Here is a 21,773-nt window from a genome sequence, read left to right as displayed (position 1 = left end):
AAAATTCTTGGCAAGAGCTAGCAGGGAATTTTGTACACATCAGGTACAAAATTTTATCTAAACAGTCTATGATCAATAAGCTCATGGCACTCTGACAGTCCACTACAAAGCAGTGTCCATTTCTTTTTCTGTTTTTGATGTGCTGGACACATAAAAGGAGATTATTAATAAAGATCAGCTGATTAGATGGCTCTTCCAGGTGGTGGACTTTCTCCCAAGTGGAAAACCTGTGTCCGACCCATTTCCAAAGTCTGCCCCAGCTTGACCCTTGGACATAACCTCGGAGGAGAGTTTTTTGAGTCAGCAGAGCTCACAGACAGGGGCCCTCCAGCTCAAAATCTCTAAGGCAAGGAAGCCCGGGGAGCCTTGGTTAGCACTGCTGGGGGACCGTAAAAATGCCTGCCCTCCTTCTCCACTAACCCAGCGGGTAGTCCTGGGGCCCCTGTTCCCGCTATTCCCGCGGCTGCCCTCTCCCTTCCCCCCTCCCACCCACCCGAGGGGCAGTTCCTTCTCTGATGCCTGATCGCTGTGAGTGCTGAGTTGCAGAGCAGCTCGCTCTCCATGTGACTTCAGTTTCCGTCAGTTCCTTCCGCAAGTGCTAAAATAATCTGATGCTCCAGAGAGAGGCGGCAGCCCAGCCCTGCTTTGGGCTGCTGTCGAGGAGGCCGGAGCCCTGGGAGAGGATGCGCTCGGAGGAGCCGCCTGGGCCCGCGGGAGCCGTGAGTATTTCCTGCGTGGCGGGCTGCCGCCCTTTTTGAGGTGGGCGAGCTCGGCCCACAGCTGGGGACTGTCGGGGAGGTGGTGGCTTGCTGCAGCCAAGCTCCACCGCTGTTGTGCCCAGTGCAGGGGCTACAGCTCGGGGGTAGGTGGATTCGCGTCCCTAGGAGCACTGAGAACTGAACAAGGTGGGGTGGTGTAGGGGGACCAACAAGGGCTTCAGATTCCTGGGTTGAGAGTTTGATTACTGGCCTTGTGAGGAGAATTTCCAAGCCTCGGTTTCTTCATCTGCAAAATGGGAACAAATAATGCTTCGTCCTGGGTTGGATGAATGGATGCAATAAGACTACTCTGTGAGCACTCAGCATGTTGGGGTGCTGGATCTTCTTTCCTGCCCCACAAGTCATAGATGAAGACACTGATACTCATGGACAGCAACACATACTTACGGGTGTCTTCCACGTGCAGGCCTGCGCTGGGTGTGGGGACAGAGCTGTGAAGGAGACAGGCAAAGCCCCCTGGCCACAGAGTGTTCTTGGGAAATTCACTAGCTAGTAAGTGTCAGAGGGAGACCAGATCCCAGGCCTTTCTGAGCCTTTGCCCAGTGCTCTTCCTCACAGCCTCCATGTGGGCTGGATTCTGGAGGATTCAGCACAGATTCCCCTGCACTCAGGAGCTGACATAAGTGAGGAGCCACGGACTCGGCTCTGGCTCTGTACTGCCTTCAGAATGGGCGCCAGCTCACTCGGCGCCTGAGAGAAGGTGACCACGTGCCCAACAGTGGCTGCGACTCCCGGAGGCTGAGGCATGGTCCTCGGGATGGAGCTCACGGGTAGGGCTGGTCTGGGGTGGTGCGCTTCCAGGAGAGGCGAAGGGAACCCTTGGGAGGTTTCTTCCGTGATGGGTACAGCCTGTTGGGAGCTTGGACAGTAGAAATGTTTTGAATTTATAAAGCTGGTCTTTTGAGGTCTTCTCTGCTCCTTTCACCCACTGTCTGCACTGCACAGGCTGGTTCTGTGGGTTTTACAGCCCGGAGAATTACTTATTGGCCTCCCACACCCCCTAGTTTTTTACAGGTATGTCTGAGAGTTCCTAGAGGGAATTATAGAATTATGGGCCCAGAAAAACAAACAAACAAACTAACAAACAAACAAAAAACCCCAGCTCAGCTCCTGCCTTTAGGTTTAAAAAAAAAAAAAAAGAAACAAAAAACCTGTTTCACAAAGAGGGTGCTTTCATCTAATGGGTAACCTCATGACACTTCATGAAAACCCATAGAAACCTGATCCCATATAGTGTTTCAACCCATCATCCAAGAGCAGAGCCTCCCAGACAGATAGCGGGCTCCTGTTGTCTGTCCTGGGGCCCGAGTTAGGGATGCACCGGCCTGTCTGTCCCTGATCTTTCTTTGTCCTGGAAGAGTGACACCAGTGCTGATGGTAACCTGCATGCTGGCGGCAGTGTGTCTCCACACCACAAGGCGTAAGGCAGATTCTTGGCTGGACAGCTAGATGTACCTCACGCCTCAGATCCACATTATAACCACATAGATTCGGGGAGGGGAGGCTTTCAACCATGACTGACAAACATTACCTTTCTCAGGACCTGCTTGCTGTGTGCTCAGTGATGCTCACCGATGTGGTCACACCTTAGTGACAAAGACTTTTGCCTTTAGTAAAATCCCTTTATTATACTCATTTCCCTCCCCTCCTAAAACTATTCTTTTCAACTTCATCATTGAACGAATTGTCACGGCTCACTGTGTGGGAGGCTCTGGATTAGGTGAAGCGATGATCTCTGAAAGCTGAGAGAATTAAGGAGAGGAAAAAAGGACAATGATATTTATATCTTATCAAGCCTCACAAGTAACTGTAAATCTGAGTCTAGGGGTCTTTTAGTTACAAATGACAAAAACCCAATTAGCTTGGCTTCAGCAAAAAAAAAAAATAGAAAAAAGTGAATTTATTGTTTCAAATAACCAAAAAGTCTATGGAAAATAGCTTCAGGCATGGCTAGATCCAGGTGCTTAAACATGGCTAGGCATCCATCTATCTCCATTCCTCAGCATTGCTTTCCTCTGTGTAGGCTTCATTCTCAGGCAGGTACTAAACTTGGTGGCAAAGATGGGTGCCTGCAGCTCCAAGCTTAATTGCCACCAGTTTGGCATCTGAAGCAGGAAGAGAAAGCCTCTTTCCCAAAAGTTCTAGCAACAATCCTTGCATTGATTCTCATGGGCTTGGCTTCGTGAACCCATTATAAACCAATCACCGTGGTTAGGGAATAGGAGGCTCTGATGGGCCCAGACTTGTTCACAGGCCTTTCCTTGGAACCAGGAGTGAAGGTCGAACTCAACTGAACATGAGCTTCTTCAGAAAATAAGGGGGTTGATTGCATGGCAATGTAAATGCACTTAACACTACTGTGCTCTACACCTAAAGTGGTCAAGATGGTAAATTTTATGTTATGTATATCTTACCACAATTAAAAGTTAGAATAATAAAGAAAGAAACCGGTGATTTCCTCAAAGGGGAGTTAAGGAATTGTTACCAGAAGGAGAAATGAATGTGGGTAGGCAAAACCACCTGATTTCCAGAGCAAATGGAGTCAGGTGCTGAGAACAAACCACATGTGTCTTCTCACTTTAATGCATGAGTAGTTTCAGACTGAACAAAGGGAATAAAAGAGGAAGTAGAGAATCTGTCATGGTTCTCACCATCGAGGTGGGCAAGAAGAGCAGGGCGGGTACCAATAATGGGCTAAATGTAGCTACAAAGCCCTGAGGACACAGGGACTCCACACACAACCTAGAAGGTTGCCTTGGTCAGGTGCTGTGCCATGTGTCTACACTACTTTCTGCTGCCAAGAAAGAAAGAAAAGTGTGGGCAGGGTACTTCTCTTCAGGAGATAGCACTTGGGGCTCTATCTATTCACCCTGGCTCTTCTCAAGCAGAAAGTGAGTGAGGCAGCCCAGCACCCAAAGTGACCAGTAGAAGCTCATCTGAGATTACACATCATGTTCTTCAATAACCTCATGTCACTCCATTTTAGATGTCAGGCTGGACACTGGCTCCTCCTGATCTTTCCTACTGTCCTCTCCTGGTCCAGCCATGATCCCTCAGGTCTCTCCTGCCCTTTCGGTGTCTCCTCTCAATGGTCCCACCAGACGCCAAGGCTGAAGTCCCTGCAGGGTCAATGGCAAATGCGTCTTTCCCTGACTAGCCCTGGGCCACTACTTCAGCTTCAGACATGTTAATGGTCTCCTTATCACTGCCCAGCCTGGTATCCTGTGACTTCCTCATGGGCCTTCCCCAATGACCTTTCTCTTGTTCTAGATCAGTGGTTCTCAACCTTCTGGCCCTTTAAATACAGTTCCTCATGTTGGGACCCAACCATAACATTATTTTCGTTGCTACTTCATAACTGTAATGTTGCTACTGTTATGAACTGTAATGTAAATATCTGATATGCAGGATGGTCTTAGGCAACCCCTGTGAAAGGGTCGTTCAACCGCCAAAGGGGTCTCGACCCACAGGTTGAGAACCGCTGTTTAGATTCTTGCATCCTTCCTCGAGTTCCTAAGCTTCCATCTTAGCTAATAATACTGACTTCTTATTCCCTTCTATATCCTCTGTTTTTTAGGCTTTCTGGTTTCTTTTGCAGAACATCTAAAGGTCCTCATCTTTGTCATAGGTACAATCCATGGTGTCAACAGGTTGTCTCATCCCCGCAGAGACCATGAACCCATGAACACTCAGGGGTGATATTTAGAATATCAGACAGCACATGGTATAGGCACTGACCAATCAGAATGGACATTATCATTAGAAGCAGCGTCCTGGGTTGCTGGATCATGGTGGAAGCCTTGAGAGTTCCAAGACAGTGGCTAGGCTACTGTGGTGGGATTCGTGGAGTAGCTGTTTACCAATAAATACATATCTATGCAATCCAGCTAAACATTCATTCAATGTATATTCCTCTCAGACAGGTTCACATTGAACACTTCCTACCTGGGTCAGAACTCAGATTTGGTTTTGGCTTCACCGTCTACAAACTATGTGACTTGAGCAATTCACTTTGGCGTTTTTGAGTCTTGGGCTTCTTATCTGTAAAATGGAGATAATAAGCAGGGACTAGAACATAGATGTTTGTACACTAATGTTCATAGCAGCATTACCTACCATGATCAAAAGGTAGAAACATGCCCAGTTGGCATGGCTCAGTGGTTGAGTGTCGACATAAGAACCAGGAGATCATGGTTCAATTTCCTGCCAGGGCACATGCCTGTGTTGCGGGCTCGATCCCCAGTGTGGGGCATGCAGGAGGCAGCCGATCAATGATTCTCTCTCATCATTGATGTTTTTATCTCTCCCTAACCTCTCTGAAATCAAATATATATATATATTTTTTTTTTTTTTGTAAAGGTAGAAACAACCCAACTGTGTGTGCATTGATGGAGAATGGATAAACAAAATGTGGTGTATACTTACAATGGAATGTTATTCAGCCATAAAAAGGAATGAAATTCTGATACATGTTGTACAATGGCGTGGCCTTGAAAACATTATGCTAAATTAAATAAGCCAGACACAAAAGGACAGATGTTACATGATTCCATTTACATGATTCTACTTATATGAGGTACCTAGAATCCTATCTAATCAAAGGGTAATATGGAAATTAACCATCACTCCGTCACAAAGATGGCGGCACCCATAGCCACAAGATGGTGGCGCCCAGTCCCCTCAGCCTTGACGGAGTCCCCCAGTCCTGGGGGGGCGGCTGCTGAGAGTGAGCAGTGTGTGTGGCCTGGCAGAATGCTTGCTTCATTGCCACGGCGACGAGGCAAGTGTCCTGCCCCAGCTGCAGAGAGCCTCTGGGCTGTGGAGAGCCTCTGGGCAGCGGGTCAGAGCGACCAGGACCCGCAGAGAGCAGAGAACCATGGGGAGTGGGCCTAAGCTGTCAGGGCTCCCGGATTGGAGAGGGCTCCCAGATTGGAGAGGGTGTAGGTCAGGCTGAGGAACCCACCCCCCATGCACGAATTTTGTGCACCGGGCCTCTAGTAGGCAAATATATAGCGAAGAAAGCATAGTGATTACCAGGAGCTGAAGGTAGAGAAGAATGAGGAGTTACATTTAACTGGTACAGAACTTCAGTTTGGGATGATGAAAAGTACTGGAGATGGGTAATGGTGAGGTTGAATGACAATGTGAATTTACTTAATGCTCCTGGAAAGGCATGAAATTGGTAAATTATATGTGTATTTTACTACAATAAAAAAAATGGAGCTAGCCTGGGCCAGTGTGGCTCAGTTGGTTGGAGCATTGTCCCATACACCAGAAGGCGGGGGATTTGATTCCTGGTCAAGCTACATACCCAGGTTTCGGGTTTGATCCCAAGTTGGGCATGTGCGGGAGGTAGCCAATCGATGTTTCCCTTTCTCCCTTCCTTTAAAATCAATTAAAAAATTTTTTAAATAGAGAGAATAATGCCTACTCTGTAGAAGTGTTATGAGTATCAAATGAGATCAAATGTCTGTAAGAAGCCTTTGCAACCTCAAGTGCTATTTTTATTAACCAAAGCATTAAGTATAATCCAATTGTCTTGGATTCATTCAAGGATGTCCTAAAAATCATTATTTGAGGGGTAGGAAGGGATATTCATCCGTGAATTCAAATAAGTTTTTTTTTTAAAAATCAGCCTTAGAATAGCCACATTTTCAGTATAATTTGAGGGATTTTGAAAGGCAAATTTATCTCCCCTGCTGTCCTGAAACTATACCATTAAACTTTATTATTTTTCATAATTATCATATAAATACCCATTAAAGTATAGTTCATGAAAGAGGATAGCAGTCATTTACACTTCAGTATGAATTGTTTTCCACCTAATTTTGGCTGAGAATAGTAAGATAGTGATTATCAAATTCTTCTTTTTATAAGACATAAATATTTTTCCCAAGTAAAATACCTGACTTTGCAATCTCAATTAAGTTGAGATTAAATTAATTATATTGATCCAGAAGATTGAAAACATAGGAACTTTAAAATTTATTTTATTTTTTGTATATATATTTTTTATTTCAGAGAGGAAGGGAGAGGGAGAGAGAGAGAGAAACATCAATGATGAGAGAGAATCATTAATCAGCTGCCTCCAGCACGCCCCCTACTAGGGATGAAGCCTGAAACCCGGGCATGTGCCCTTGACCAGAATTGAACCCAGGACCCTTCAATCCATAGGCCGACACTATCCACTGAGCCAAACAAGCTAGGGCAGAAACTTTTCAGTTAAATCACTTGATATGCATTCTGAACTACTTAGAGGGAAGTGTACTGATGACTGCATTCTATTTTGAAATGCATCAAAAAATAAGATGGATTGAAGGATGGATAAGAGGATAGATGGATAGATATGTGATAAAAACTAGTAAAAAGTTAATAGTAGCCCTTGCTGGTGTGGCTCAGTTGGTTGGAGCATCATCCTGTACACCAAAGAGTGGTGGGTTTGGTTTCTGGTCAGGGCACATGCCTAGGCTGCAGGTTCAATCCCCGGTAGGGTCAAGTATAGGAAACAGCCAATGGATATTTCTCTCTCTCCTTCTCCATTCCTCTCTCTAAAGTCAATAAAGTTCTTTAAAAAAAAAAAGTGAAGCGTAGAATCTAGGTGATGGGTATATGAGTGATCATTGTCAAATTCTTTCAACTTAGCTATATGCTAACATTTTTTTATAATAAAAATGAGGAAAGTTAAATTACTGACAGGAGCTGCTCATATTCATTTTCATAAACATAGAAATCAATAATAATAAAACATCTTCCAGCTGTGGCTGGGCAACTCAGTCATCCCAATACACCAAGGTTGTGGGTTCGATCCCTGACCAGAGGACATAAAAGAAGCAATTAATGAATATATCAATAAGTGGAACAATAAATCAGTGTTTCTCCCTCCCCTGCCTTTCTCTCTCTAAAAATCAATAGGAACTTCATCTATAATATACTAGCATATTATATGCATTATTGAACTATTAGGATGTGGTGAGGAGGTAACATATGCACTGGGCCTTGAAGGATGAGTAGGAGTTAAACAGTTGGAGACCAGGAAAAGGGCCTTTTCCACAGAGGAAACAGTGTGTGAAAATGCACACTTTTTAGTCAAGTATAGCCAGCGTCCCAGGGTGGGGCTTGTGGTATTGAGGTTGAGCTTTGCTGAACTCAACCACAGGCTAAGTTTGAATTGCTGCTTTGACATGCTCTAGCTCCATGGCCTAAACCTTTGTGAGCCTCAATTTACCACCTGTAAGATGGGGATGATAAAATTTATCTGCTAGGGTTTTGTGAGGACCCTAATATATGTAAAGCATCTGGCATAGCACTTATCCCAAGACGAGCAGTCCATAAACATTACCTATTATAATTATGAGCCAGGAAAGCAATCTGGAGCTTGAATACTATCCCATTTAGCTGGTCAGTAATCAGGATTACATATCATTTCATTTCTCAGGTGTGCTCTTTCTCAAGAGAACTAAGGGTTAGGGTGTGGAGGTGATATATTTCCCATCTGGGCAGTAAGCCTTGGTTATCACCTAAAACCCCTATCTTGCCCATAGTCCCCCACAGGCTCTGGGTGGTCTCACCCTCTCTGAACACCCCAAGGTCCACATCCGGCAGCTCACACGGACTGAAGAAGATACTGCATCTGCTCTGTTTCATTTATTTCAACACCAGCTCCCGCTTGCACAGAGGAACTCTGCCTTTCCTTTAATTCTGACACTGCTTTTCTTACTAATGAAATCCACAACATTTCCTGGTATTGACAAAGCTTTTTCACACACACCTCTCAGTCAGTCTCAACACAACCCTGTGAGGTTGGCAAGGCCGGCGTTATTGTCACCAATGGCCACAACTGGAGAGAAGTGACCAGAGAGAACAAACCTGTGACAGAGAAAGGAAATGAGAAGTTTAAAACTAATGCATTATGGGTTGGGTGCCCATCCACGGGTATTATGTGGGTCTCTCATAGACAAAGGTGACACCACGGAACTACCACTAGCCATGTAAAAGCAAGGTGTTACCTCCCCAGGGAAGCAGATTTGCACTTTTAAAGACCTGTGGCCAAGTGCAGCCTGTGGCCATGGAACAGAATGAATCGAATGACCTCTGTTGGTTCTAAGGGCTGACCCTGACCACAGAGGGAAACCAGTTGACTCATTCGTGGCCCTGAGTCGAGCAGGGTAGTGCTCTACGCGACACTTCACACATTAGCTTCCCAGAGTGGTAGTGGGGAGAGTCCCAGGGAAGAAGAGTTGCTGTGGCCTCCAACCTCCCTCTAGGAAGAGGCAGCCTCCACCATTCCAAGATGAGACTCTTCTCATGAGCCCGGGTGGAGCCCTGGCTGACCAGGTATGCTAGGTGTGGGGTGGGAACAGCACTTGGAAACCACTACACGGCGTTCCCTGTGGCACCTTGTTCCTATCATTTCATCTCTCTGGCCTGCGTGTTCTCACCTCCAAAATAGTGGTGTGTAGTCCCTTCAGAAATGCTACAGTTCTTCTCAAAAGGATGGTCAGTTACTGCATTTGAATGACAGGGCGTTTGCCAGAAAAGGCACTTGCAACAGAACTGTCCTTTCTCACACAGATTCTCAGGGACGTACATTTAATGAGCACTCCAACAAATTTAAAATGATACCACTCTTCACTTATTTGTCCAGGGTTAGAGGGGATCCAACTTCTACAGGCAAATGCCAAGGGGACCCAATGGTACAACCAGCCACTTACAAAGCAGTGAGCTCCCACCCTGGGTGTGTTGAAGCACCTGCTGGGGATGAAGGCACTGTAATGATGACAAAGACAATTTTTTAGAGGTTCCTTTAAACCTTGTCTGAATATAGTAACAGCCTTGCAACACAAGCTTTATGATTCCCATTTTAGTTGAGTGATGTACCCAAGGTCAGAGCCAGGCTTTGAACCTGTTCCATCTTTCCCCTTAGCCTGGGCTCTTTCTTTAACTTTTACTGCTGCCTTTCCAGGGGCTAAGAACATGCAACCCCAAATCTAAATCCCTGGACCCTGGGGGAAAAAAGAAAGTAACGTCTATAATAAAACTTATTTTAGTTATTAGTCAATGATATTTTTTCTTCCATTAACTCCAGACATGATTGTTTTAAGCACACTCACAATAATTTCAATCTAAATACCTATAAGAAATTCTCTATTTCAGTAATACTTATTAGGCTCTAATTATGACATATTTTAAGAAATGATAGATAGATTCTATTATTTAAAACTAGTCTTAATATAGTCATTTAAGTGGGTTATTGGAAAATAAGAAAATATTTCAGTAAAAATACTACCTATACTAATAAAAGGGTAATATGCAAATTAACCATCACTCCGCAACAAAGATGGTGGCGCCCATAGCCACAAAGATGGTGGCATTGGCTGGAGCCACAGAGCCGGCTGGAGCGGGCGGGACACTTGGCTTCCTTCGGGCAGGACGCTTGGCTTCCTGCAAGCCCCGGCCGGCTGCCGAGGGTTGACCTCTGGGTGGCAGCCATGGAGCCAGCCAGAGCAGGCAGGAGGCAGCTCCGGCCCGGAGCGAAGGTGGAAGGCGGCGGCCAGAGCGAAGGCCCAGGTCCCGGGTGCCAGAGGGAAGCCGGTGCCGGCAGCCAGGGGAAGGAAGGCCTCTAGTTACATATATTGTAATCCCTTAGGATAAATTCTAGAACTGGAACTACTGAATTAAAAGTAGCTTATGATGTCAAGATCTTTGATAAATTATGCTAAATAGTCCTTCAGAAAAAGTGTGTAAATTTGCTTTTCCACCTGCAGGATATGAAACAGTTATTGGGAGACAGGGTCTCCAAAGCCATTCTGAGGATAAATAAATAAATAAATGCTCTGTCACCTCAATCTTCAATTTGCAAGTTCTTTTTTTAATGCATCCACCATTTAAATATGAATCTTTGCAAAATATATGAATATATTACTTTGACCAAAGAATAGAACTGGTTCTTTAATTTTATAACCATTTTTTTCATTTTCTTTTTATATGTATTTCCAAAATCATAATTGAAGAAATCTTTGGATTTAAAAATATATATTTTGGACATTTCTCCAAAAATAAGTAGACATGGTCAACAAACATCTGAAAAATGCTCAGCATTATTACTAATTAGGGAAGTGCAAATCGAAACCACAAAAAGATAGCACTTTATAACCACTAAGATGGCTATAATAAACACAACAGAAAAGAATAAGTGCTGATGAGAATGAAGAGGAATTGGAACATTAGTAATGTTGCAACAACATGCTCCTTTTCCTCTAAAAAATTCAGTGTATATTTTCTCAGACCAAAGATAGACTCTTACATAACCACAGTGCAATGATCAAAATCCAGAAATTTAACATTGACATGATATTATTATTTCATCCATTATCTGTATTCAAATTTTGCCAAGTACCCTAGTAAGGCCTCTTTAGTAATTTGATCATTTGGTTAAAGAGGTGTCTGCCGGTTTTTCCACTTATAAAGCTATTATTTTTGAGTGTGTAAAATTAACAAGTAGAGTATTAATAAAATACTCTAAGGCTATATTAGTCTCTTGTTTCCCAACAAGTTTTCACTCTTTAGTTTTAGCATTCCTTGATGATTCTTGCCTGTAATTAAGATGCACTTCGAAAAACACATTCCTCAATTTAGATTTCAGCCACTTTCTCTAATTTTCAGGTAGCATCACAAAGCTTGCATGCACATAAAAACAATCTTACGTTCAGGTTTGTCCTTTGTGCTTGACATTATTTAGTTAGGTTCTTCTTGTTGGCAACTCTTGGGCCAGCTACTGGGGTGATGATGGTGGTGAGGTGCTGTCATAGGAAAGCATGGAGCTTGGGAAATGGCCCTGGCCCTGTGGAGAGCCGCGAGGAACCCCGCGAGGCAGCCTTGGCACTTGTTCTTCCCACCCTCTCTTCCAGCTGTGTGGTCTGCCCTCTTGTCATTCTTTCGTCTTCTCTGATCTCTGCCCTCTGTTGACTATTTCATTATTTTCTTGATATCTACCTCATAGCTTCTATTCCTCAAGGCAAGATCCCTCAAAAATTCAATTCCACTTTCTCTATGCCTCTTAGCTCCAATTTCCACTGCTAATTCTCTCCCTTGTCTCTATGTACTGGGATCTTTCATAGGGTGCATGTAAGAATTGGCTTCCCCTGGTGAGATGCTTCCCCCAAATTCTGCCAGGCAGGTGGAGGTGGGGGTTGAGGTGGAGGTGGAGATGGAGATGGAGGTGGAGGTGGAGGTGGAGATGGAGGTGTTGGTGAGGTCGTGTGCTTCTCCTGAGGGCTACCCCTCCAGAAGGACTGGGAGTGTGATCAGAGCAATTGGCCTGGAGAGTGGAAGTTACATTAATGCATCCATCGTATTTCTTGAACTGCATCAGGACACACAATCTAACACTTCTGTGCTCCTTTCAGCTATGAGAAACTCTCCGGAAGCTCTAGTTTCAATGTCAAATGGTAAAAATTCCCGGATATTTTAGATTTCTGTGTATATGCATTTTTAATTTAAAGTTTGCTGAGAATCTTTCTGAAAAGAATATTTGAAAAATGTATATTCCTGGAAATTTCCCCTCTCCCTTTAGAAACTCCAACAATTATTTAATTTTCCTCATATTTTTTAATTTTTTAAATTAAATCTTTATTGTTCAGATTATTACACTGGTTCCTCTTTTTTCCCACCATAACTCCCCTCCACCCAGTTCCCACCCCACCCTCCACCCTCACTCCCCACCCACTGTCCTCATCCATAGGTGCACAATTATTGCCCAATCTCTTCCCGCACCCCCCACACCCCTTCCCCCTCCCCAAGAATAGTCAGTCCACTCCCTTTCTATGTCCCTGATTCTATTACCATCACCAGTTCATACTGTTCATCAGGTTATTTATTCACTTGATTTTTAGATTCACTTGTTGATAGATGTGTATTTGTTGTTCATAATTTGTATCTTTACCTTTTTCTTCTTCTTCCTCTTCTTAAAGGATACCTTTCAGCATTTCATATAATACTGGTTTGGTGGTGATGAACTCCTTTAGCTTTTTGTTATCTGTGAAGCTCTTTATCTGGCCTTCACTTCTGAATGATAGCTTTGCTGGATAAAGTAGTCTTGGTTGTAGGTTCTTGGTATTCATCACTTTGAATATTTCTTGCCACTCCCTTCTGGCCTGCATAGTTTCTGTTGAGAAATCAGCTGACAGTCGTATGGGTACTCCCTTGTAGGTAACTGATTTTCTTTCTCTTGCTGCTTTTAGGATTCTCTCTTTGTCTTTTGCTCTTGGCATTTTAATTATGATGTGTCTTGATGTGGTCCTCTTTGGATTCCTTTTGTTTGGGGTTCTCTGCACTTCCTGGACTTGTAAGTCTATTTCTTTCACCAGGTAGGGGAAGTTTTCTGTCATTATTTCTTCAAATAGGTTTTCAATATCTTGCTCTTTCTCTTCTTCTGGCACCCCTATAATTCGGATGTTGGTACGCTTGAAGCTGTCCCAGAGGCTCCTTACACTATCTTCGTATTTTGGGATTCTTTTTTCATTTTGCTTTTCCGGTTGGGTGTTTTTTGCTTCTTCGTATTTCAAATCTTTGACTTGATTCTTGCGATCCTCTGGTCTGCTGTTGGGAGTCTGTATAATATTCTTTATTTCAGTCAGTGTATGCTTAATTTCTAGTTGGTTTTTTATCACAACATCGAGGGTTTCACTAGATTTCTTGAAGATCTCACTACATTTATCGGCAGTCTCACCAGTCTTCTTGAAGATCTCACTACATTTATCGGCGGTCTCACCAGTCTTTTTGAGGGCCTTATTAAATTTATCGGTGGCTTCTAGACAGTTCTTTAAAGACCTTAAAAGTGTGGTTTTGAACTCTATATCCATCAGTTTGCTTTCCTCCATTTCTGTCGTGTGTGTCCTGTTTCGTTGTCTCGGCATTTTTTATGCTTCGCTGTGTCGATAGAGTGCCTTTCTGTGCTAAGTGTCCCAATTACCTGAGGTAGACACTCTTGGTGCACCCCCTTGTGGGCTTTGTGCACAGTCTTGTTGTAATTAAGCCTTGATTGTTGTAGTTATCACTGGGAGGAATTGACCTCCAGGCCAATTGGCTGTGAGAATCAGCTGTGTCTGCAGTGGGAGAACTTCTGTGCTGGAGACACCCCTCTGGGGCAAGACTTGCTTCAATGGGGCTTTGGTGCTCACTGAGTCTGCCCCCTGAGTGTGTCTTTTATGGTTCCACGGAGCTGCAAACTGGATGGTCCCACTCTGACCTCTGGGCTTCCTGGCTCCTGGATCTCTAGGGAGGTGCTAATCTAGCCTTTGCCTGAGACTATTCAGCAAAAGCCTCCCTGCAGGGCTTGGGCGGGGCGGGTCCCACGGGATCAACAGGGTGGGGCTAGCAGTTATGGCTGCTTAGTCTTGTCCTCAGAGGCTCTGCTTCTCAGTGTCCCGGTAATTGCTGCAAGCCCCTCGGAGAGAAAGCTGCCCTAGGGTTCTGACCGATGCCAGACAGTCCCGATTCTCCCATATGAGTCTGCGTCCCTAGAGACTTGCCCGGAACTGAGGCTCAGAGCCTGAGACTCCCTCCCGATTGAAAACGACAACCGCGCCCTCAGCCGCCAGCCCGCTCCGCGCACGCACCTCTGTACCTTAGTATTTCACTTCCACACTGCGCCTCCTCTGAGTCTCGGTATGCTTTTCTCTTTCCTTCTAGTTGTAGAATTTCCACTCAGCCAGCCTTCCTGTGGTTCTGGATGATGTCCGTTCCGTCTTTTAGTTGTATTTTTGAAGTGGTTGTGCGAGGCAGCAATCTCCAGTGTTTACCTATGCCGCCATCTTGGTTTCTCCTCATATTTTTTAATTTTGAAAAGTTTCAAATTTACAGAAAAATTTTAAAAAGTACAATACTAAATTTGCCTGTTGGTAATATATTACTTTAATTTTTTACTCTCCATTTGAAAGTAGGCTATATAAATTGTAGAAATCATGACATTTCACCTCTAAATACTCAGCATACATTTCCTAAGAATAAGGGCACATTCGTACATAACCAAAACATTATCATACTTAAGATAATTAGTAATAACCTGTTAATATAATATCATCTGTACACAATACCATCTGAAAACACATTATTTAGTACACATGTAAATTTCTCCAATTGTCTCAAATTCTTCTTTTAGAGAGTTTAAAAAACCCCAAATCCACTCAAGGTACATACATTCGACTTGGTTATTATGCTTCTTGGTCACCTGTAATCATACACACACACACACACACACACACACACACACACACTCACACACACCATTTAGGTTTTTTCGTTTTCTTAGGCTTCAGGGCAAACATTTTTGGCTAGGGTACTACTAAGATGAAGCTCTGTGTTACCCAAGGCATCACACCTGGAGGCTGAGGATGCAGCTGGTCTCACCGTGGGAAATGCTAAGTTTGAACATTTGGTAGAGGTTGAGTTCACTCTATTTATTTATTTATTTACTTATTTATTTACTTATTTGCTAAGAATCAAAGAGACCAAAGCTACTTGCCTAAGGCTTTCAAATACTTCTTGGTAGGAGGGATTATTTGATGTGGTCACAGACTGGGGTTTCTGTTTTTTGTTATCTCTTCTCTGTGGTCCATAACCAACTGCCCTTCCCTTTCTCCCAGGGTCCGAGGTAGGATTTGCTCTTTTTCTTTTAAACAGAGGCTGCCGCCCTCTCGGTGGAGCCCTCCATCTAGCACCTGTGTGTGTGGTGTTTCCGGTGTCACCTGCACACATGCACACCCTGCTCCTGTGGGTATTCTGCTTCAGAGTCCCTCCCCCAGACCAGTGTATAAACGTTTGTTTCTAACACCAAATGCCTCTGCGAGTTGCCCACTTTCTGCAAAGACCTCTTTCTTTAAAGCCTTTTCAGCTTACTTTGAAGAGAAAATGCTCGATTACATGCTAATATCTGTATAACACTCTTAACTCTTACTAATAGAGCCTTTAGCAAAAAGGTCGCTTCCTAGCTCTGGTGGCTGCTGCTGTAGTAGTGGCAGCTGGAGAAGGTGGGGAGGTGAGAGTGGGGAGTGCAGAGGTGATAGAAAGGGTGCCCCTGAATATTAGAAATCCAGCAACCTTTCCTGCAAATGTATCCAAAACCCTAACAAAACAAAACCAGAACTCAGATCAGAGTTACTTCTTAGTATTCCCGAAGTTTGAGTACGAGGAAACCTTTTTATGGACAAAAATGCCCGAGATTGGTCCTTACAGTGAATTAAGACATTGCATCACAGCAGAAAGCTACTTGGAATTAATGTCCCTTTTAAAAAGAAGTTATATTTTGTTAATATAGGTAAATCTACACACATTTGGAAAAAAATACTATACATATGTGTTTAAGTGTCACAGGGCCTGACTGAGGTAAAAGGAATGCTACTGCACTCCTGAACTATTCTGGTGGAAATTTCAGGACTTCAGGAAGCAGAGACCAGTCAAAAGATTTCACTTACCTTCTTCCCTGTCCACTGCAAAAGCAAGTACCACCCACGTGTCCCCTGGACTGAAGCCACTCCTTGGCCTGTGTGTGGCATCTTCTCCCACCCAAGCATCCCGAGCCCAGAACTGATGTGGTCAGGGAGGGGTATGGAAGCGCTGCCCCATGTTACAGCCAAGCCACCACCACCAGGATCAGGAAGCTCTTTCCAAAAGGAGCAAATATTCCCACCCCTTTCATTGTTTCTCACAGCCCACGGCCACCAATCAGTCTTCTGTACCTTACTTGGGTCAATGAAGCAGGAGTTTCTCCCTATTCTTTTGTGAAAATAGAAAAAGCAAACAAGCATAATTTTTAAAACAGGAATTTTTGCAGCCAATGTGCATTCTTCTTCCCCATGTTAGTGTTCTCTTGTTTCAGGTTACTGTCTCCATTCATGTTTTTATGAAATGAATCTGTTTTCACCACTTATTTGTTATAACTAGATCTGAGAAGAGAAAAGCCAGACAAAAAGCCATATTGTCTTTCTGCCTTAAAAGGGAATACTCTTTATAGATGAGGGATGGATGTGGGGTTGAATCTCAGGTTTCCGTGATAACCAATTAGAAGTATAATCTCAAGATTAATGGCTACATACGAGATGCAGTTGAGCATTGAGATCCTAGTATTTTAAGAACCAGCAAGAACATTTTGTGATGACTAGACACAAACAGGATAGCTAGAAGATAAAGGAAAAATATAAATGATACACTAAGAGGACTTCACTTTGACATGAGGTAGGGTTTATAATCTCAATATCTCCAAGTCAAAGTGTTACAGACACAGTACAGAATCTTGTCTCCTGCAGTACCTGGGTCAATGGTATCTTGCTCTTCAAAGCTTTTCACTAATTAGAAGCTCACAGTCTCTAGCGTTATTCATAATCATAATAACCGTGACTGGATAAAAGATATAGAGAGGCTTTATAGAAATTGTTAGCGGAAAAGAATTTAGGATTTATAGACTGTCTATAAAAGAAAATGGGACTCCCTGGCCAGTTTTTCTCAGTGGTTAGAGCATCAGCCTGTGGACCAAAGAGTTGTGGGTTTGAGTCCCAGTCAAGGGCACATATCTTGGTTGCAGCTTCCTCAGCCCTGTTAGGGGCTCCTTTGGGAGGCAAACAATCAATGTGTCTCTCTCACATCGATGTTTCTCTCTCTCTCCCACCTCCCTCCCTCCCTTCCAGTCTCTCTATAAATCAATGGAACAAGTATCTTTGGGTGAGGATTAAACAAACAAACAAACAAACGAATAAATAAATAAATAAATAAATAAATGAATACAAAGGAAATGGGACTAACCATTTTCTAGCTCCGCACTTGGAAGGAACTCTTTAACTGGTTTAAAAAGAACAGATACAAGCAGAGTCTGTTAATGTCATCTGCTTCTCATGTCAGGATCTCAGGTCTTATATAGAGTATTTTCCCAATGGTCCCCAGACCAGAAGGAGACAGAATTCTTATTCAGTCCCTACTTGGGGCATGGGTTGATTTTTCATTCCTTTATATTAAGTCTGTGACTTCCCCAGGGGATTATAACCCATGAAATAGGAACCATTAATCCAGGTCCTTTTAATTAGAATGAGGGGAGGTTCAAGGTTACCTCATTTAAAATTTTAATGCCAAGCTGCTCTGTGCACCCTTCATTGTTTTTCCTTTCTCCACCAAAAATGTATCTAAGATGAGCAACATTTGGCTTTAAAAAGTGATGTATTTTTCAGAAGATGTCAGAGAGATAGGAGTAAAGTAGGACAGGTACTTATTTGTACACTCAAGATTAGACACTCTCAAAGAGCTAGAGGTACTGTTGAGTGGTCCTCACCCAACTGAGGTTGAGTGTGGGTAGTCCTGTGCGCACAGAAGACAGTTCATGAAATTCCCCGATGAGCTTGGCATCCAAACTGTTTATCTGATACTCCTTGCCGTGGCAGGGCTCCAAAGAAGCCTTCTCCAGCTACACACTCCAGGAAGTGTTTCTCAACTGAAGTGGCTATTATTTTTAGTCTTCCATTTCTTCTCAAAGTCATTACATACCTTTTTGTTTGTTTAGTACTATTTAAAGCCCAATCTCATTTATATCATTGTGTCAGTCACAGTCTAACCAGGAAACAGAAACGCGCAGATTATTTAAAACAGAGGAAATTTAATGCAGGAAATTTGCTACACATGATGGAAGAGGCTGAGATGTCAACCAGGGAACAGACAGTCATCCCAGAATAGGAACTTCAGGAGGCTGTGACCTCCCCTGGGTAGGATGATGATAAAGGGAGGAGGGTGTTAACAGAACTAGGATTCACCCAAAGAAGCTCAAGGACTTCTCTGTCCAAGGCAGAGAGGGAGAGAAATACCCTGGATTCTCTCCTCCTTCCAACTTCCTAGTAGTGCCTTCCATTGACCAAACCATCTGGAGGCCAACTGGCACCTAGAACTTGGGAATAGAGCCTTCAAAAGTCAGCCCCTGCAAACCAGAGCAAGGTAGAGGACGGATAAACCATGGATCTGAGGAAAAACAGCTCTCAACCAGCATAGTCCTTTGCTCCCGGGATTAGCCTTATTCTGGAATTTATTAATGTAGAATGTTTAACCCAACCTTCCCTTGTATTATTTTAATATTTTTAAATTTCCCCCTCATATTTTTTATACAGTTAATATGACAAATTTATTCTTCCAGCCAAATTATTCATTATTTAATTAATTAATTAATTAATTAATTAATTTATTTATTTGGTTAATCTTCATTTGAGGATATTTTTCCATTGATTTTTTGGGAGAGTGGGAAGGAAGGGGAGACAGAGACAAACATCAATGTGAGAGAGATACATTGATTGGTTGCCTCCCACACACCTCGGTGGGGATTGAGCTTACAACCCAGGTATGGACCCTTGACCGAAATTGAACTGGGACCCTACCAGTCTGCAGGCTGAATGGACTCAATAGACATCTATTCAGTGAGCCAAACCAGCAAGGGCCAAATTATTCATTATTTTTTCTTTTTTGTGTAATTGCTGAATTACATTGGAGACTGTATGTAGGAATAACAACCACACACAACCAACTCACTGGTGTTTTGAACTCATCCTAGATAATAAAAGACTAATATGCAAATTGACCCTAACAGCAGAACGACCACTTGACCAGTCACTATGACAGTTGTGGGCAAACTACGGCCTGCAGGCCGGATCCGGCCCGTTTGAAATGAATAAAACTAAAAAAAAAAAAAAGACCGTACCCTTTTATGTAATGATGTTTACTTTGAATTTGTATTAGTTCACACAAACACTCCATCCATGCTTTTGTTCCGGCCCTCCGGTCCAGTTTAAGAACCCATTGTGGCCCTCGAGTCAAAAAGTTTGCCCACCCCTGCACTATGAGGTGCACTGGCTACCTCTCGCTCCCTCTCCTTGGCCTACAGGCTCTGATAGCGGGTGGCACCAGGCCAAGGCCCCCACCCTGCCAGTCACTCCACACACAAAGGGTGACCTGCAGTGGGGGCAGGGCTGGCGAGTGGGCAGGAAAGGCCAACCTCTTGGTCTCTCCCCCCGGCTGGCAGGTTCTGATCGCCCGATGGCAAACGGGGAACCGTGGAGGGTGACGGTGGGGGGCGGGGCTGGCTGTGGGCAACTGGGGAAGATGGCCCTGATTGCAGGCCAAGCCTAGGGACCGTAACCATGCATGAATTGCGTGCGCTGGGCCTCTAGTCAATAATAATTATGTTATACTAGAGGCCTGTTGCACGAAGAGATTTGTGCAATAGGCCTTCCCTTCCCTTGGCTGCTGGCACCAGTTTGCCTCTGGCACCCAGGGCCGTTCGGCTTTGCTCTGCCACTTGGAGCCTATGTATGCAAATTAACCGCCATCTTTGTTGGGTTAATTTGCATACTCTCCTGATTGGCTGGTTAGCGTAGCAAAGGTATGGTCAATTTACATGTTTGTCTATTATTAGGTAAGATAGTTATGTTACCTTCAGAGTTAACAAAGCACTTTCACATATACTATTTGATTCTCATTGAAACTCTGAATGGTTATTATTATCCCCATTTTTAGAAGGATTAACTGAGTCTAGGAGACTGTATGTGAATTGCTCAAGGTCAAATAACAAATATTGGAGCCAGAATTCAAATCCTGATCTGTTTGGTTCTAAATTCCATAATCTCCCCAGGCTATCTCACAATAGGAGTTGCCCAGAGGGTACAGCAAAAGTTTTTCTGGGTTGTTTGACTGAGTTTAGGAAGAAGGGGAATAGATATTTTAAATTTGCAAAAATTGTCTTGTTGACCCAAAAAATAAAATTACACTCTGGGCATTAGTGACATGAGGCCTATCTAGCATTTCAGTCTGAGTTACATTCTCCCTGAAGAAATTGCACTCTTTCCCTGAAGACATCTAGAATCAGTATTTCAATATATGGAGCTGGTTGTTCTAGAAGGGTCAGTGTCACAACAAGTACCATCCCAAATCTGTTTTGTTTTGTTTTTAAATATATTTTCATTGGTTTCAGAGAGGAAGGGGGGGGGGGGAGAGAGAGAGAGAGAGAGAGAGAGAGAGAGAGAGAGAGATCAACGATGAGAGAGAATCATTGATTGATTGCCTCCTACACACCACCTACTGGGGATTGAGCCAGCTACCCATGTATGTGCCCTAACTGGGAATCAAACTGTGACCTCCTGGTTCATAGCTCATGCTCAACCACTGAGCCATGCCGGCCGGGCTACCCATCCCAAATCTGACAGAGATGGTGAAGGAGGAGTGGACGGAGAAGGTCCATGGTTCTCAGTCCTGTCTCTTCTCAATGAAATACAGGAAACTCATTGAAATTTGTATGTTGGATAAACAATGAATTTTCTTTTTTTTTAGTATTAATATGTCCCAGATATTGCATGGGACATATTTATACTAAAAAGTTGTTTGTTTTTAGTATAATTTGCTAGGTCTAGCAACCTTATTTTAAGATGGGCAGGATCCCAAGGTTTCAGGGTTTCAGGTGTGTGTGTGTGTGTGTGTGTGTGTGTTGGGAAGATACTGAGAACAGGAGCCCATATGGCTCTGTGTTTGCCATCTGTGCCCTGCACATGCCAAGAGGTGCTAATTCTTGCACAGGTGCAGAAGCGGAAGGAGAGTCTGGGAAGAGTATTCCCAGTGTTGGGCAAATACTGACGAATTGTGAATTATTCTGAATTGGAGGTCTCCTCTGTGGGAAGGAGAGCTGATCTGACCTGAAGTGAAGGTTGAAGTTGATTTACCCGGTTTCACTTAGTCTTCCTGTTAGTCTGTTTTCACTAATGAGTATTCAAATCTAACCAGGAAGTTAAAATTAGCCTTAGAGATTGTGTAAACTCATTCAAAGAAAGGGAAAGAGGAAGGGGCCCTAGAGAGCTGAGATGTGTCAGGCAGAGGGTCCATGGAACATGTGAGGAGGTTCATGTTAGTGCTGGTGCTGCTGGCCCATGAGAAGACTGGAGAGCAGACCCTGTCGTCTTGCCCAGGTAGAGGTCAAGGAGAGGA

At 43.7% G+C, this 21,773-nt stretch overlaps 1 protein-coding gene across 1 annotated transcript in view; it reads left to right on the top strand.

The window, feature by feature from the left end:
* Nucleotides 1-633: 633 nt before the first annotated feature.
* NRROS (negative regulator of reactive oxygen species) overlaps nucleotides 634-21,773 on the top strand; it is a 28,515-nt gene continuing 7,375 nt past the window's right edge. Inside the window, exon 1 of the mRNA XM_006092806.3 lies at nucleotides 634-719. The gene's annotated coding sequence lies outside the window, so the exon portion shown is untranslated. The remainder of the gene's footprint in view (nucleotides 720-21,773) is intronic.

The sequence above is a fragment of the Myotis lucifugus genome, unplaced genomic scaffold (genome assembly GCF_000147115.1).
Source record: "Myotis lucifugus unplaced genomic scaffold, Myoluc2.0 scaffold_105, whole genome shotgun sequence".
NCBI lineage: Eukaryota > Metazoa > Chordata > Mammalia > Chiroptera > Vespertilionidae > Myotis > Myotis lucifugus.
The sequence above is the reverse complement of the archived record's forward strand: the minus strand, read 5'-3'. Positions and strand labels throughout refer to the sequence as shown.